This window comes from Taudactylus pleione, unplaced genomic scaffold (assembly GCF_031769625.1).
Source record: "Taudactylus pleione unplaced genomic scaffold, aTauple2 ptg000250l, whole genome shotgun sequence".
Taxonomy (NCBI): Eukaryota; Metazoa; Chordata; class Amphibia; order Anura; family Myobatrachidae; genus Taudactylus; species Taudactylus pleione.
This window is the reverse complement of record NW_028284652.1, coordinates 7,630,876-7,647,436: the sequence shown is the minus strand read 5'-3', so window position 1 is coordinate 7,647,436 and position 16,561 is coordinate 7,630,876. Positions and strand designations below refer to the sequence as shown.

Genomic DNA, 16,561 nt, shown 5'->3' with positions numbered 1-16,561 from the left:
CCCCACAGCATGATGCTGCCACCACCATGCTTCACTGTAGGGATGGTATTGGCCTGGTGATGAGCAGTACCTGGTTTCCTCCAAACATAACGCCTGGCATTCACGCCAAAGAGTTCAATCTTTGTCTCATCAGACCAGAGAATTTTGTTTCTCATGGTCTGAGAGTCCTTCAGGTGCATTTTGGCAAACTCCAGGCGGGCTGCCATGTGCTTTTTACTAAGGAGTGGCTTCCGTCTGGCCACTCTACCATACAGGCCTGATTGGTGGATTGCTGCAGAGACGGTTGTCCTTCTGGAAGGTTCTCCTCTCTCCACAGAGGAATGTTGTAGCTCTGACAGAGTGACCATCGGTTTCTTGGTTACCTCCCTGGCTAGGGCCCTTCTTCCCCGATCGCTCAGTTTAGACGGCCGCCTAACTCTAGGAACGGTCCTGGTGGTTCCGAACTTCTTCCATTTACGGATGATGGAGACCACTGTGCTCATTGGGACCTTCAAAGCAGCAGATATTTTTCTGTACCCTTCCCTCGACAATCCTGTCTCGGAGGTCTACGGACAATTCCTTGGACATCATGCTTGGTTTGTGCTCCGACATACACTGTCAAGTGTGGGACCTTATATAGACAGGTGTATGCCTTTCAAAATCATGTCCAAACAACTGAATTTGGGTAGACTCCAATGAAGCTGTAGGAACATCTCAAGGATGATCAGTGGAAACAGGATGCACCTGAGCTCAATTTTGAGCTTCATGGCAAAGGCTGTGAATACTTATGTACATGTGACTTCTTAGTTGTTTTTTTTAATTAAATTTGCAAAAATCACAAAAAAACTTTTTACACATCGTCATTATGGGGTATTGTGTGTAGAATTTTGAGGACAAAAATAAATTTATTCCATTTTGGAATAAGGCTGTGACACAGTGATTTTCAACCTTTTTTAATCAAGTCACACATTACACAAGATTTTAAAATTGACAAGGCATACCATCCGGCGATTTGGCGTGCACGACCTATGAATAAACACACTACATTGGCCCCCGCTGAAATAAAACAATCACATTTTTGGGCACCACAGAAATAAAGCAATCACATTGGCCCCCACAAAAGTAAAGCAATCACAGTGTCCCCCACAGAAATAAAGCAATCACATTGGCCCCAACAGAAATAAAGCAATCACATTGGCCCCCACAGAAATAAAGCAATCACATTGGCCCCACAAAAGTAAAGCAATCACAGTGTCCCCCACAGAAATAAAGCAATCACATTTGCCCCCACAAAAGTAAAGCAATCACAGTGTCCCCCACAGAAATAAAGCAATCACATTGGCCCCCACAAAAGTAAAGCAATCACATTGGCCCTCACAGAGAAAAAAAACACATTGCTCCCCAACTGAAATAAAAAAAGCAGATTGGCTCACCCATCCTCCCCCCATGAGCTGGAAACACTGGCTCAGTCACAAACACAGGTTGAGCTGGAAGCGCTGGTACAGGCACGCGGGGCAGGCAGGAAGCGCTGGCTCTCTCACTGGTGTGGGGCAGGCAGGAAGCGCCGGCTGGTCACTGGCGCAGGGCGGGCAGGAAGCCATGGCTCTATCATTGGTGTGGGCAGGTCACTAGCGCAGGCGGGCGGGATTGCAGAAGGCAACGCGGCGTGCAAAACCTTTGATGTCACGCCGCTGCGTCTAGCCAGCAGACGGCCCGGGCACGCCTGAGCCTCACAGAGGAGCTCAGCGGCAGCCCGGATCACAAATTACTGTATTATGTGCCTGGCGGCTCTGACTGCCGCCGCGGCACACTTCACAACTGCCCATGGCACACTAGTGTACCGCGGCACACCGGTTGAAAACTGCTGCTGTAACATAACAAAACGTGGAAAAGGTGAAGCACTGTGAATACTTTCAAACACATCGCCGGCGGCGTGTTTGTTACTGATGGCGGGCAGGGGGGTTACTACTCAGAAACCTCTCCTGCGTATGCGAATGGGCTCCACGACCATGGGGCACTCTGGCAGCAGCAGGTCATGGAGGTGGAGCGCCGATCAACGCTCCTCCATGCGGCGCAGGTGGATACGGAACGGCCGGGTGACAATGGAGCCGGGTTCCCCCTTCAGGCCTGGCGTCCCGCGGAAAATGACTCCATTGTCTCCGGGAGTTCCGCCACTTGCTCAGGCAGTGTGCCACAAAATGAAGGGTTTAAACTACTACATGTTGTATTGTTAGTGTGTTAAATTTGCTCAAACAGATTAACATGCAGTGCCCCACACACAACGAAATGAATAAAGAAGCATTGCACTCAGGGCCTGCACCTATTGTATACATCAGAATGTCATTACAGCAAAAATGAAACATGCAGTCTGTCATTCTCCATGCGGTCATGTTACGGTAAGATATTATATATCGGACTGGTCTGGCAAACACTTGGCATTGAGGTGCTCAATGCTCCTGAAGTATTTAGGTTTTAATGAACCGGTGACTCTGTAGGTAGGGAACATTACATATTGTCTCTCATACACAAAAAATCTTTTTTTTTTTTCTTCATTAAATTAATTAATTTGGTTCAGTTAAATCAGCAATTCTATATAATGCTTTAATTTTAATTTTTCCTTTAAATTGCAAGTTCAGTACCTTATAGGCATGAATCTAATAGTCGGTCTTTTAGATGTCCTCCTACGAATCATTATTCTTAGTAATATCATTAATATTATCTGTAACTTTTATATATAAGGTGCCACAATGTTCGCACAGAGGGCCTGATTCAGAGCCGGCGCTCGCTCTGAATCAGGGTGTTTTTTTTTTTTGGTGCAGCCTCCGGGCCGCTCGCATAGCTGTGGGTGACCACCCACAGCTATTGCAAGCGGCCAAGTGATGGTCGCGATGGTCTCGACCATCGGGGCTTGCGACGAGACCCTTGCGGTAGGGTCTCTTTCCCGCAAGCCCCAGTGAGCTTCTGGCTCTTAATAGAGCCGGAAGCTCACCACTGACATCACTCGTGCCGTCGCTAGCCGGGTCTCGCGCATGCGCACGTCGGAGCCGGCTCCGGCGTGCGCATGCGCAGTGGCCAAACATCGACCCGCTTGTGAGCGCATAGCGTTTGCGAGCAGGTCTGACTCAGGTCCAGAGTGTACCCATCTCCAAGGGCGTAGCTATAGTAGGTGCGGCTGCTACGGGGTCCATGCCTGGCCCTCTCCATGCACCGAGGTACACAGCCATCTCCTGAGCCCCCGCTTTACTATTCTCACCAGAGTGTTGCTGCAGGACATCTGGGCCCAGAGCTGTTCTAAGCTACAGCCATCTCTAGTTGCTGCCTGCATGCATTGTGTTGTCACAGTGCAGGTCACAGCCTTATATAAAGGAAGCCCAGCTACTGGCGGCCATTTTGTGGTGACATTTTGTTATACATTGATACTCTCTGAGTAGTTCCTGCATTATTTAAGCAACTTTGGATAATGACAATTGATATGGACTGTAGGTTTAAGGTCTTGAACAGCAACATCTTCAGAAAAAGAATCTGAATAACATTTTGAGGTAAGGCCTATATAACCCATTTTAGCCTGTCACCCTCACTCCTTCAGACACCTCACTCCATATTATCTGCAGTTTTTAATTTAGAAACAATGGATAAAGCAAATTATTCATCTGATATGATGCTGCATGACTTAAGGGGTTGGGTACGGGATGCCGGCGGTCATAATCCCGACGCCGGCATACCGACAGGGTTAGGATACTGACACCAGCAGGTAAGTATCCTAACCCTGCCCCTAAACCTAACCCTCTCCTCCGGCAGTCTAAACCTGACCCCCCCCCTTCCCGCAGCCTAACCCTCCCCCTGGTGCCTAGCCCTAACCGCCCCCCTAACCCCAATACTTACCGTCCCGACAGCTGGGATGTAAACTACATCCTGACTGGAGATGGGTATACACTTATCCAATCCTCTGGAGATCCAACTCCAGTCCAGACTGTTCACACAATCATACTGGAGACCTGGGCGCAGATTCAACACCCAATATATGCCTACACATCTGTCCAATTTTGGAGCAGGTCTGCATATGCTGCAACAATCTACAGAAAGTATTGTGTCACCGTACATACTTATCCAATCTTTGGTAGATCGTCTACCACTCACAGGCACGGGCATAGCTACAGTAGGTGTAGAAAATTGGGTTGTTATGGGGCCCAGGTCGCCTCTGGGGCCCGGCCCTCTCCCTGCACTAAGTTTCACTGCCATCTCCTGAGCCCAGGCTTTCCCACCAGAGTCCTGCTGCAGGACATCTACTATCACTGGGCCAGCTGGCTCAACCTATGACTATCCTCACTGACTGATCTATTAGTAAATCACAGCTTTTTTTTTCATTTCATAAATATTTATGATTAGAGAGACTATTTCATTGTTTAGAAAATATATTTTTTCATTTATAATACTTGCTATATTCTAATCGCTATTCATTTATTCCTGCATGTCAACTAAGTAGGCAGATAGTACAAATATTGGCTCATTTAAAATCAAAATGGATAAACTGCAACATAATTTGCACAGGGGGGAGGTCCTGTAGAAATTTTGCTATGGGGCCCCCATAGGTCTCTCTACACCCAAGCTCATCTCCTTTTTAAAATTTTTCTTAAAGGCAAGACAATTTGGCTGCAAAACCTCATGCACACACAGGGGCTGATTCAGAGACGCTCGCAAGTGGCTCAATGTTACCCCACTGCGAATGCGCCACCTCCACTAGAGATGTCAGTAGTGGACTTTCTGCTCTATTGGAGCAGGAAGTTCACTCGGGCTTGCGGGAGCCGAGACCCTACCACAGGGTCTCGTCGCGATTATCGCGACGGACTCCAGCCCGCTCGCACAAGCTTTGGGTGGTCACCCACAGCTTTGCGAGCGGGCTGGAGAAAAAAACAAAAACAAAACACGCCCTGAATCAGAGCGAGCGTGCGCCAGCGGCGAGCGGCTCAGAATCAGGCCCACAGTCTCTTAGATCTCAGCTTTAAGCCATGAGAAAGAGGAAGAAGATTTTACAGTGCACAGGGCAGATTGAGCTCAGATGGGTATTCCAAAGCCTCTCTGCTCATTACATCATGTGTCTTAAGGCTGTGGTTGCCATGACACTGTCAGACCCAGACATTACTAAACAATCTGAATAAACCAATGAGAATTTTTATTTACAAAGATTTTTTTATCCTGTCGCAGATTTATGCAATAAAAAAAAAAGTAATAAGCACCCAATTTATTTTGTGGCATTGCTACTTTAATTCAGCAAGCTGTATCATGCTGTAACAGGTAACAAACTCTATGGATTGTTTTGCAGCAATTTGAATACTTTTGAATCTGTTTCTTGAACATATCTTTAATGCTGGCCATACACCTGCACGACCAGCATACAATATGATTCACCTCACGATTCCCTGGAGCTCCCTGCAGTCCCGGCGGTACGATTTGGTGTTTTTTGTACACACGATCTGTCCTACTATCGATCGTGTGCCTCACGCACCCATCTGGAAAATGTCATTGAAATGACATGAATGGACGCACGATGCATCGCATGCACAAAATACACAGTACGATCTGCACACAATAGGATGGAACATATGTGCTGCACATCTGATCATACGATCCGTTTCAGGAGCTGCGGGAGCGCATCGGATCGTATCCTACTAAAAAAATACACAATTTTCACAAGATTCATCATGCGACTCGTCAAAAATCATCCAATCGGCCCGAAATCGTGCTGGTGTATGGCCAGCATTAGATACAGCTTTATAAAATCTCCTTTACATCCCTGCTTTATACATAGATGCAAATACTTTATAATACTTTTCATGGTCACTTTTATTCCTATCAGGTGCAATGTTGTGTTGTGGGATGTGGTACAAAATGTTGACGTTCAGAATGTCAAAATGTATGTTATGTTCACATATGGAAATGTCGACATGTCATTTTTCAACTTTGATAGCCCTAACCGCAACCTAACCCTAAACCTAACTCTTTAATGTCGACATTGTGACTGGCGATATTCACAGTGACGACATAATGACCATACTGACATTGTGACTGGCGATATTCACAGTGACGACATAATGACCATACTGATGTTGTGAATGTTGACATGCTCACTGTCGACATATTATCTCCTCTTCTATAAACATTAACTTTGAGTCCCAGAGCATTGATGGTAAAAATAATAACAATTCAGTATACAGAATATTAGGAATTATATTGTGCAGCTGGTCATTATTGAGAAGTGACAACATTTTAAAGGACCTGAAAGTCTTTAAACACTAAGATGGTTCCTGGAAATGGGGGGAACTGGCAACATATTCCTGCAATATAATAGTACATATGTGTAAGCCCTTTTGGAGTCCTAAAGACCTATAATCCTGTAACGGCACTGTGATTCTTTGCAGTTTTTTCCTCATGTACACAGTCCTTTGTTAAGTATGCCCTATAGAAATAACATTACTATAATAATTATTTTTCTTCTGGATTACTTATTTTTGCTTCTTCATTAACAGTCTTCTATAATACCACCCACACATTTTCTCACCAAGCAAAAGAAACACTCTTATCTTTACCATCTATGTCATGAAGAGACATATGTGGTACAAATGAGCACATTGTCAGATAAAATAGTTAGATATCATTATCTCTAGCCAAAGAGATAGAGAGAGCATTAATTATAGTTTTCGTTTCAGAAAGACTTAGTTTATCTAATTTTCCTTCCACCTCATTGTTTCCATTGTGAAAGTAACTGTCCATCACGTGTGGTCCACAATACACCATCAGGTACTAAGGATGATCAGAACTGGACTGTAACAGATTTAGAAGTGCCATAAGCCTTCTTCCAAGGTGCCCTTATTTGTTCTATTTGGTGGTCTTATGATTACATATTGTGAACACAGTCTCTCTTATTTGGCTACGCACATACTGCAGGTTGCCAAATTGATCAAGAACTGGACATATGTTCCCTGAGGCTGTATGGCAGATAACTTCTAGCACCATTGCTGCCCGTTGGTGTGGTCAGAAATAACCGCATGTGCAGGCCGATGGGGGCCATTTGCTATTGGTCAAATTGGGGAGCTCTAAAGCTCAGGAGTCCCCAAAATTGTTGATAGAAGCACTAGGCTATGGATGCCAGTGCTGTCAGCAGCATGGGGTCTCGCTATAATAATGACAACCAGCCCTAGGCTGCCGAGTCAGGAGTCAATTCCATAGTGAAATTGGGCCAATTTGATAATTGCATCAGAGGCCAATACAAACCGGACCTGCTGTGACACAATGCACTGGGCCCTGTATTCTACAAACTGTATGATACATATTTAGTAACTGGGGAGAAGGTAGGACGACCTTTAGAGCATCGGTCGCACATTGCCTCAGGTTTGTATAGCTGACACCAGAAGGAGCTGTTTTGTATAATAGCCAATAGAATTGCCTCAGGTTTGTATAGCTGACACCAGAAGGAGCTGTTTTGTATAATAGCCAATAGAATTGCCTCAGGTTTGTATAGCTGACACCAGAAGGAGCTGTTTTGTATAATAGCCAATAGAATTGCCTCAGGTTTGTATAGCTGACACCAGAAGGAGCTGTTTTGTATAATAGCCAATAGAATTGCCTCAGGTTTGTATAGCTGACACCAGAAGGAGCTGTTTTGTATAATAGCCAATAGAATTGCCTCAGGTTTGTATAGCTGACACCAGAAGGAGCTGTTTTGTATAATAGCCAATAGAATTGCCTCAGGTTTGTATAGCTGACACCAGAAGGAGCTGTTTTGTATAATAGCCAATAGAATTGCCTCAGGTTTATATAGCTGACACCAGAAGGAGCTGTTTTGTATACTAGTCAACAAAAGTGTCTCAGGCTTGTGCAGTGGCCAGCAGACAGGGAGTTGAGGCCTGAGTTGTAGTAACCAGAATTATGGTTTGTAGAGGTGGAGGTCCTGGTGTGAGTAAGCTCTCTACTGATGATTACTGCCAAAAGCCATTCATTATTAATAATCACCCTAACTTTTCATTGCAGTAAAGACAGGGAAGATATGTGTAGACACATGTAACATTGTGCCTGGTATTCCTGCAACGATCTCCCCCTTTCATCTCCTGTATGGAATTTCATGACACAAAACTGTCTCTTTGATTTATAAGTGCCCATATTTTCCTATACACCCCCAAAAAACTAACTCACTGGTAAATAATGTCACTCAACGTAACTGCAATCTCCCCTATACCTCAGGCAGATCCAAGCCTGCATTTCCCAGACTCACACCAGATGCTCTGCTACAACCATATGTCTCTATATTGATTAAATAACTTGTAAAAAAAAATCTCTCCAAAATGCACATAAAACTGAATTTATGCTCAAATCCAAGAATGTGACTAATAAACACTGATATGTTACCATGTTATTAAGAAGTAGAAGTGACAAGACAGAACTGCGCTAAAACATAAAATATTTTAGTGGAAAATAATTGACAAAAAACTACATTTAAGCACTACAGTTATAACCTAAATTCCTCTGGAGTAAGAAAATATGAGGATTTTTATTTCACTTTATTGATTTGCATCCAGTCTGAGGTAGTTTTTCTTCTGCTGTGTCTGATACACATATTTGGCTATGACTTGTATATAACTGTGTAATACAGGTAGATTAACAATGTGCATATTTGATGAGCATCTACATCTGTTTGGCCTAGGACATTTTAAATACTCTGTGCTGCTGGCACTTAAGCATATTTTCTCCTTTTGTATCTAAAACATCTTATGTAGGATGATTGTTACAGTCATCATCTATAAGCATGCTAAACTCTCGCCAGGGACGGCATTGACACAGTTTAATCTTGACTTTATTCAAACTTGCCAACTCTCCCTGACAATGGGAGACTACCGGAAAGAGTCCAGCGATCTCCCTGATTGCACTTTACCCCCATTATGAAGCTGTTTTATATATATATATATATATTTTTTTTTTATATATATATATACAGAAACAGAGATATATACATTCAAATGGGATCATTAGTATCATTTCCCTGCATTGGTTATAAGGCACAATGATCCCTATGGCTACATATATTTTTCTGAAAAGTATCTGTGTGTTTTCATCAACAAGTAGATCTTATTAACCGCTTTGGGGCTCATTTTACGTTTGTATGTAAATCAGTTTTATGACACGCCTCTCAGATGTAGCAGTACACGCCCACTTTACCACACGCTCATAGGTATTACTTTCACACTGTCCCTGACATGCTTTTTCAAAAGTAGGGAAGTATGACTTTATTGTTTACTGCTTCCCCCATTTTTATGGTACTAGGGACTCTATTTACTACAATCCGCATTGCAAATTCAGCCAATATCACAGAGATTTACTAAAAATCCCTAGCAGGGACAGAGCTTGCGATAAAGCTCTGTCCCTGCGAATCCCCTCCACACACTCATCACGGTATTTTCGCAAAAAATACCATGACAAGAGCCCGCGCATGTGCCGACCGGCCGCCGCTAAGCCCCGCCCACCTGCAATCACGAACCCCCTCGCGATCCTTCCCCTCCCCCCCTCGCAACCCCTCCACCCTTAATTACACTTACCTCTGGTGATCGATGCTTTGGTGTTGTCCTCCGTGGCTACGGTCAGCTGACATCCCATCCTGCACTGGGACCCGGTCAGCTGATGACCGGGTCACAGTGCAGGAAGGGAGACCAGCTAACCGGAGGGAGGATATCACCGGAGCCCCGATCTCAGGTCCCTGGACTCTGGTAAGTTGGTTTGTTTTACTAATTTTTTTTTCTTTTTTTTGCAGTGTATCAGCGTCTGGTCTGTTTAGACCACACAGCTGATCACTGAGGCCGGCTCCGGGCTCTGCTCTGCCTTTTAGACCAGAGCAGGAGTCCGGTAACCGGGGAAGACCCTGGATTTTCACAGGGCTTTCCCCAGTATTTTTTCACAATTTATTTTTAGTAACTTTGGCCAGATCACATTTCCCACTACAATTATGCGAAATGAGATCTGCTTACTAAAAATAAGTGATTATTAGGGCTTGGAGTAGAGTTTTACGAATTCTACTCCAATTGCCCTTTCGGTGTGAAAACACTCTTTTTCACTTTATTTTAGTAAAAATAATGTTAATAAATTGAGCCCTAGGTCTTCACCAACTCCCTATTTTACTAGGGAAAATAATAAGAAGATAGTATGCTGATGGGCATGTGCAGTGTACTAAATACTGACTGAGGTCATAGGTAATCACAATATCTAGGGCTGTGCCAACTTAAAACATGTATCTATGTATATTGTTACACCAATGAGAGGTTATTTGGAATAGTTCAGTACATGTCTAAAGTTGGGAAGACGTAGTGGGGTAGGCATGTCAACAATCACATCTACATCTAATATACTACATACCAGAAAACCAAAAGCATATGATTAGGTTGAATAACTACATAATTTATTCTGGCTGTTGAATTTACACGTCAAAGTAGCGGTTGGCCAATCAAGGTTTAAGACCTCCATGATCGAATACTATAGGACAAATGTAATCATGAAGACCACACATGATATAGGGGTTTATGTATCAAGCAGTGAAAAGTGAGGAGAAGTGGACCAGTGGAGAAGGTGTCCTTAGCAACCAATCATCTTTGAAGTAGCATTTATCAAGTACAGTCTATAAAATAATAGGCAGGAGCTGATTGGTTGCTATGGGCAACTTTTCCACTCGTCCACTACTCCATGCTTTTCACTGCATGATACCCATTGTTTGATGAGGAGCGCTCTGGTGCTGCCTCCAACCTCAGTGCAGACTAGTAAGAGCTGCCAAAGCTCAGTGAGAGGTCAAAACCTCTGACATGCGCCACAGTGCATACGCGGCGTCCCCGTGAGTCTGTCTCCTTAGTATTCATGTTAACTAGACGTGACTCCAAGACTGTCCAACATTCTAGCCATGCATTACGCGATTTGTGCTAAATTGCATCATTGTAGCACCGTCCCCTGCTTTACAATGCCGGTAAACTTGGCACTTTAGAGCACGGGCGGGGCTGCGATGTCGCGATCTCCCCACTACGCTCTGCACCACCCACCTATGCTGCCACCATGCCCCCATGCCCCCTGCTGCGCCTACCAGGCTGCTCCCTCCCAGAGGGGGCAGACAGAAAGACGGCAACTATGGTCTGGGGGTCTACTACAATTGTGCTTTTTTGAGACGTGACTTCCCGAGTGATGTGTAATGAAACTGTCACCTGTACAGGATATACAGTACTGTACCTATTCTGTTATCATTTTAGAGTAATAATGTTGTTCATTATTATAATCAGTCACTTTATAGCAGGGAATACGAAAAAAAAAAGGGCACAATTAATATATGAAATTACCGTGGAATGTTTTCCATGGGAGTCCAGTTCTGTTTTTGTAAGTGGTACTATTATAGTACGAGATTCCAATGGTATATAAGAAGCACATCCTATCATACAATCTCTGTGAAAGGTAGCATGCTCCTTGTCATCCTTGTATCATCATCATTATACATTGAAGCAGAGCTCAGCAATCTGTGGCTCCTTCCTGATTTATCACAAGTGAGTGATGGCTGGGCATGTTGGTACTTTTAGTTCTGTAGGGCCTATTCATCATACCTAAAAATTCTCTGGAAATAATTAGGTTTAGAACTGCATGGAGTTCTACCTAATTACCGGAGGAATTCATCATTCCTCCTCCCTATAACTATCTATTCCGAAAAGCTGTCATTTTTGCGATGACAGCTTTTCGGAAAATAGATACTTTTCCCTCTCTACACTAACTTACCGCAGCTGCAATCTGTGCTGCGCATGCGCTGTTACATCTGTACAACCAGTGCATGCGCAGCACTGCCTACAGATGCAGTAATTTTGTGTCCCCCTCCCCCCCCCCCCCGCATATCTCCCCCCCCATCCCGGCACTTACCTGCCCCCTGCAGCGCCTCTGGCTCCGTCCTGCTGTTTTGACACATGGTCTCCCAGCAGCACACAGTACAGTTTAGAAAAAATATATATTATTTTTTTTTTTCTAAACTTTATTGTGTTCTGCTTGGAGAACACGTCTCAGAACAGCCACTGGAGCCAGAGGACAGACCTGAGCGCCGGAGGAAGACGCCGGGGGACCTGCACATGCTGGAAGCAGGTAAGTGTTACCTGCTATTCGCCACCGCACAGTGGCGAATAGTAACTCCATCAAATTCCTTAGGACGCAGAGAACTGTCCTGTCCCTCTGCAGTTATCTATGTATTTTTGCCCCAAGGCAGAACCTCTCTTACAACTTTGTACACCTGACAGCTGGAAGCGGCCTAAATTGCCAGGGATTAATGAGCCATGTTTTATGTAATCCTCAAGAGTTGTGTTCTGATCACCACCTGACATGAGACTCCTGTGGTGTCTCTCATTTGTTTTTACCGATATTCACTTCAACTTCCCTGCTACACTTATATCAATGATGTCACTTACGCTTAATACTCAAATGTCAAGGAAATGGCATCAGTAATGGATGCTGTGTAAATGTATTTCTAGGGGTATATTTACTAAATTGCGGGTTTTTACAAGTGGAGTTGTTACTGATAGCAACCAATCAGATTCTATTTATCATTTATCTAGCACCTTCTAGAAGATAATAGCTACAATCTGGTTGCTATGGGCAACATCTCCACTTCTAAAATCCTGCACTTTAGTAAATATACCCCCTAGTCTGTGCAGAAGTGATGCTTCATGATCTGTCACACAATATGACAGTACCAGGCTACCAGCCAAATGTTCCCGGACAGTGATATGCAACTGTAAGACAGGTTACAATGGGTGTATTATTTGTAATGTAGAATACAGTAAAATGTCAGTTATTTGTCTGCTTGCTCTTCATAAAGACAATATATGAAAGTCGCTTCTTGAAAGCCTGGCCTGGTGTAGAGTCAGGGCCCAGAGAGGATGCTCGATGCCTGTTGGTGCCGCGTCGCCTGCCCCTGCCAGACTGTGCACACAGGCTACTTGGTGTGACTGCAAGTGCATGGACCAACAGGCAGCTAGTCATTCTCCTCCGCCAACAGTCTGTCTCGAAGGGGGCTGGAGCCCCATCTTCCCCAACCTAATGACTGGTGCTTGGCCCAGAGCCTGTCCTAGCTCCAGGACCGTAACTAGGGTGGTTCGACATGTGCCACGGCACAGGGAACCGGAGGGTAGGGGGCGCTGTTCGGGCCTGTACATTTCTGTTTATAGTCATTTTCACTTGTAACTTCCTCTTCTTTGATCCACGGCATCTCCTGGAAGCCCCATCTCCTCTGTGGCTGACTCCCCCTCAATGTGACCACCTCCCCAAGGACCTTCAGTCACATCATCTTTTATTTAATGCACACATTTTAAAATACTGTCATACCTGGGACTCTAACCAGCCGCTGATATTTGCTGCTTATACACTACAAGCAACACTCTTGTTTTATACCTTCAGTCAGTGATCTACACTGCCGACTCCAGGCTTGTGCACGGCTCTTCTTATGGACAAGTCCAGCTGCAGGTGCTGCTTCACCAGCGCTCTCCTACACCTAGAGCTGGTGAGTTATACCGTATATTACTGTGTATCATCACTGCAGCCATTGTATCCACACTGTATTTGGCAGTGATACCTGGACAACAGTGGAACAACAGGATCGGTACCCCTTCATCATCATACGGGACACGCCACATTTTTCGGGTGCACACTTTAACTCCCTATTCGAAAACTTGGGAGGGGGAATGCTTTTTATGGCCCAGGGCACCAAAAAGTCTAGTTACGGCTCTGCCTTGCTCTCAGAGCCCCTGTGTACAGCACCACTTGGTTACTTACTTCATGCTGATCACCTTTCTGGCAATGATGGCTGGCTTCATTACTTGTCTATACACGTCCTCTCTGGGCGTGCTTAAGCCGCCTTTTCCTGGTCCACGCATGTGCAATGCACTGAAAAGCCTGGTTTCAAGTTGCAGTTTCACAGAACAAATTGTTAAAGAAGTATATATATATAGAGAGATACATTTCAAAGCAAGAAATACTTTGTTTCAATAGTAAAGGATTCTCTATTATATGATTCCTCTGCTCTGCTTTTGTCATTTGGAGATAGGGGAGATAGCTAGGAGGATAGGCTGCGGTATTGGTATCACCACTGTTCTTATTAAATATGCTTTCCCATGCAAAGGGAACCCATCACTGGAGGTAGCCTGCAAAGACTATTGATGGGCGGTTGCCTTTTAAATACAGTGTTTTCACCGAATTTAGGGGTTTTGTTCACTTTTAAAAATAGACTCCATGGTGGATCTATGCTAACACCTCACAAATGGGAAACGTTATGTATTCTCTAATACTGTTCAAATATTATCTTGCATTCATGTTTTTAAACTTTATATAGTCACTTACTGCGTGTTTTATTCTTACTTTCACACCTCGGTCTTTATCAGCTCTTGATGTTCTCATTGCACAATCACTCATTTTTTCTAATTATTTTGTGCGCTATTCTTATCTTGTATTTTTGTCATTAATGACTTTTTACATCTCCATGTTTGTCAGCAGAAGTCATACTGTTTTTATTATGTCAGTTTGACCATTTAACAAACAGCCTGTTACTCTCTAGTGTCCTACATCAGCTATGTCACTGGCTGACTGAGAGTGACAGGATATTTGTAAATGCTGAATGCTAAAGTTTCGTCGAACCCATCTAAAAATCTGATGAGTCTAACCAAATGAACAGCACTCGTATCTTTCTGCATCGTTATTCAGCACAGATTACAAAACACGCATGTCATTTATCTTCATGAGGCAACATTTACATACCTCTTATTGAAAAACTGAAGGCATCTGTTTATTTTCTCTCGTGTCTCTTACGGCAGTTTCTCCATCTCACTTTCCTGGCATTTGTAAATCCAACAAAGTGTGGTAACGGTAAGGACACATACAATCCACTGAGGGCCTCTCCCTGCACCTGACAGGGCTTATTCCACGGTCTGGCTCAGCAAATTGGATTAGCACATTTCTTCCAATTTCTTTTTCCCTTCTTAGTAGAATTTTTTTATTCCACCCCTCCTATTCCTCCTCTTTATAGCAGCGGATGATCCTGCTTCATGGCAAGACACAGACGGAGGGGGGTTCGGCTTTATGTATAGAATAAGTGCAATGTTGCGTGTCCGGAAAGAAAACCTAGGGACCTTTCACCAGAATGTAATCATGGACGAGTGGTGGCTTGATCTTTTCGTAGAAACCGGGGACAGGAGGAACCTCCCTACCCAATATATAACCACTGGCTGTTCCACTTGAGAACATTAAGTACCTATTTGACTTTTTCTGTAGCTGGGAACACTGATGACAAGTGATTTTTGGAAGAACATGTAGGGAAGACTGCACACTCCGCTTACGTTGTCATTTTATAATCCCATGCACAACCATATGGTGATGTTGCCGTTTCCTGGTCGGCAGATTGCTTGGTGGGTTTGTGAGATGTTTTAATACCTGTGGGGAAGCAAAAGGAGAGAGATGTCTTTTAATAAAGCAGAAACAATCTGTTGTAACGTAACCTTTGCACAAGTGATAATAAGATGTTTACATTGAAAGAGATAGCTTGCTGCAGTATTGTTAAATCTGCTAATTACTCTCCTCATCAGTGAGTCGATGCTCTAAATCCTATTGTGTTGTGTCTACACAACATAAACCTCTCGGTAATCAGTGACAACTTGATGCAGACATTGGAGAAGTAACTTCTGCTAATAAGGCATTGTGTCACCTTAATACATCCCCATTGCTGATATGGTAAACAGGGCAACACCAAAATCTTCTTTAATCTTAATGCCCATTTAATAATACACCTTTAACCTTCAAGGTTAATACAAACACTTTGCAAACAACATCTTGCTCAGAGACACAATTTAATCACAAACATAAGTCAAATATAATACTCATTGGATTTTATATATATATATGTGTGTGTGTGAGCGTGTGTGTGTGACTGTCTATTTTTTTTTTGCTTCTTAAACAAAGCTTTTCACACAAATTGTTATGAGAATCATACAGGCAGCATGGTACATCTATAGCAACACACAGATGTACGATAAACATACTCTACCATTCATCCAACTACACAGGCATCCAGATGTTTAAGCACTTTGCGTTGGAGGGTTGTGTATAGAGTTTAGTTATTTTTAGTGAGCTGGCCCCTTTCGTTTTCTTTCTCACAATAGACATCACACACATACACACACACACCAGTCATGAATTGAGAAATGTGGCAGATATAACGGAGCCTGGAGGCGTACACACAATCTAAAAGCAGGCCGAGGAGAGGGAGGGAGAGAGAGAAGTGAGAACAGACAGTGCTGTCTGTGCGCTGTGAACCCAAGTAACGTCTCAGGCTAATTAAACGTCTTCGTAATAACGAGTACAATTGTCAGATGAACCGGAATATAAGTGTATGAGCTCCTAATGTGTTACCAGGAGGTGGGGAAAAGTAAGAAAAACAAGAGAGGTTCATCTTGATACTTGTCGAGCTTTGCAGGTCTCTTAATGAGGTGAGAGGCGGGGAATGCAGGAGACGTGAGGAGACATCGAAAGGCAAGAGTGTGGAGTG

The 16,561-nt window shown here is 43.8% G+C and overlaps 2 protein-coding genes across 7 annotated transcripts in view; one reads left to right on the top strand and one right to left on the bottom strand.

The window, feature by feature from the left end:
* MACROD1 (mono-ADP ribosylhydrolase 1) overlaps positions 1–16,561 on the top strand; it is an 802,331-nt gene that overhangs the window by 535,753 nt on the left and 250,017 nt on the right. The window lies entirely within an intron of this gene.
* Positions 1–16,561, bottom strand: part of FLRT1 (fibronectin leucine rich transmembrane protein 1) — a 209,353-nt gene that overhangs the window by 94,377 nt on the left and 98,415 nt on the right. For all 4 annotated transcript variants that reach the window (XM_088480062.1, XM_088480060.1, XM_088480063.1 and 1 more), the window contains exon 2: positions 14,779–15,450. The gene's annotated coding sequence lies outside the window, so the exon portion shown is untranslated. The remainder of the gene's footprint in view (positions 1–14,778; positions 15,451–16,561) is intronic.